Raw genomic sequence first — 2,871 nt, 5'->3', positions numbered from 1 at the left:
CTATTTAGAAGAGCAACAGTCATGCGCAGAGGTCAGGGATCATGTGGAGTGTCCTGGGGTGGGAGTCCCAGGTATGTGGAGACACGTGGCAGAACCATGTCCTGCATGCTTGAGTCAGGTGGATGTGGAGAATGGTGGGCCATCCAAGGTTGGATGCATGGAGATGGCACAATTGGGTGTTGGATCACAGTGCCACAAGGTTGTGTTGTGGGTGTGGGCTGCATCCTGAGGGTGTGCGTGGATTGAGAAGGTCATCCTGCAGCTGGCAGTGATCCACTCCCCCCATCTCTGTTGGACGTTGATGTGGCCTGGTCGCCGGATGTAGTAGCAGAGCTGTGCAGATGCACCCTGGATGTGGACAAGTATCATGGGATTTCTAACGCACATGTCCGTAGAGTGCAGGGTAGGAGTAGACACGGATGTCATAGTTGACCTGGGGGATGGTCTCCCTCTTGCCTTGAGGTGGATGGAACTGGGGATCTTGTGCATAATGCAGAGTGTGCTGCCGCATGAGGCACAGATGCTGCTGATTAGCATAGCACATGTCAGCAAGCAATCCATGATGAACACCAGCTCGTTTGCGTGGACACTGGGTGCCCTTGCAGCAGGGCCTGCAGCAGCATGCGCCATGTCAAGGAAACAATGCCACAAGTAGCACACAAAGACAAGGATCTCAGGAAGGAACCATGCAAAAGGTGTATGTCAAGGAAGGAATGTCTGGTTCAACATGGCACACACACACACAATGGATTCACATGCGGCACAGTGGCCGTCGTGGAGACTGACATGCCACAAAACCTACACAGCCATGGACATCATGCACAATACAGAATCTAATCCCTGACAAACAGCTTGCATCTTGCTACTCTACACATAGACTCATATGCACCATCTCTGAGAACAATGCCAGACATGCCGCTTGCACAGTGGCAACAGACCACCATTGACAGAGATGAGGCACCTTGGAGGCAGAGGGACACCTTTATTACTCGTGTGTCGGAATGCTAATGCAACTCTGTCAACACATACACAGGTCATGTGGATGAACACGTGGGACCAACACTGGCACCCCCCTTACCACCATAGATGCTGGAAATCCATGGCACTGGCACACAAGTGACGGATTACAGCTAAACACCCCCTGCTGCTCACGGAGAGCCTGCTATACACCATGGAGCCCCTAATGGGGAATTCACACACCATGTCAACCCGGTGCAACCCGTATGTTTCCGAGGCCAGTGTTACACACATTGATGGCTCCATCACAATCCCATTACAGATGACTGTCACCAAGTCTGACCATCAATTCAGGTGAATTCTGCTCCAGGTCATGTGCCCCATGGTGAATCTACATGTATGTGAAGTATCCAAACTTGAACAGGAGCAGTGCACACACATTCAAAACAAATACCACTCCCAAAAATCCGTGCTGCATCCCTTACCCGAAGGAGATTTTCTAACTTGTCCGTGCATGTCACGCTGATTCAGCACATGTTGCTGTGTTCATGAGGAATAGAAGGAGCACAACAATGCCACCAGCAGACAGCATGAGCAAGTACCTGTGGATGGGAGACACACCAGAAGTCAGCCAAAAGAAGCACATCCGCATGCATGTGCATGTACTCGACAGGTATTAGGTTGTCAACACGCGAGGTGACAATGATGACTCTGGAACAACATTATTCTATTGCACCATCACTCGAGTGACACATCCAAACACCTCAGACTCACTTGGAAGACATGCAGATGGACACACTTATTGCAACACATGCCACACACAGCCAAATGCGTGCACACTCAGACACTGGAACTCACCACTAAGCAAAGAAGTCGCGTATGAGCCAACTCCGCATGTCCTCTACCGCCTCCTCCTCCTCCACATCACTTGCCTCGTGCCCAAGCCCTTCATCCTCCACGGGTGGATGGTCCTGCTCATCTGGATCCAGGATGAGTGGCACAGCTTTCTCCACTGCAATGTTGTGCAGCATGCAGCACACGAGGAATATCTTGCAGACCTTCACCGGTGCATATGGGAGTGCGCCACCGGTCTTGTGGAGGGAACGGAATCGGCTCTTCAGGAGGCCAAACGTCCTCTCTATCACTCGCCTGGTCCGCCCATGGGCGTTGTTGTAGCGGTGATCGGCAGCCGTGCTGGGGTTGCGGAGAGGCGTGATCAGCCATGGCATGTTGGGATAGCCAGCGTCCCCTACATGGAAACATCATGGACAAGAGTGGGTCAGGAGAAGCAGTAAGACAGGAAGATGACGTTAAATACAGGACTGGCAGAGTATACCCACCAACAATACATGCTCGTTCGTTGCGCAGCTGCAGCATCATTTCAGGCACCCTGCTACGCCTCATGATGTACGCATCGTGTGCTGATCCTGGAAAAAGAGCACAGACATGTGAAATCACCATGTTGGCAAGACACACCGCAAGGGCATTAATGGAGTGGTAATGCTTGCGGTTACGGAAGGCTACCTCCTGTGCCTGTGGTGGTACCAAAGCCACATGTGTTCCATCTATGGACCCAATGACATGGGGCATCCCTCCCAGGGCATAGAACTCACGCTTGACAGCTGTCAACTGCTCAGGAGTTGGGAATTTTATGAACTCATCAAGGTGCTCCAACATGGCCTCTGAAAAATCATGCAGAACACGGCTAAACATGGTTTGGGACATCCCACCGACATGGGCAATGGTATGTTGAAAGGTACCCATGGCCAAGAAATGTAGGGGGGCCATCACCTTCATCTTGGGTGTCAGTGCACCAGGATACCTGTGTAGCGGTTGGAGGTGTGCTGCCAGCCGTGTCGTCAAGTCCACAATCAAACGTTGGGGGAAGCGGTAGCGGCGTATACAGTCATTTTC

Source organism: Triturus cristatus, chromosome 1_1 (assembly GCF_964204655.1).
Source record: "Triturus cristatus chromosome 1_1, aTriCri1.1, whole genome shotgun sequence".
NCBI lineage: Eukaryota > Metazoa > Chordata > Amphibia > Caudata > Salamandridae > Triturus > Triturus cristatus.
This window is presented reverse-complemented; position numbering follows the sequence as displayed.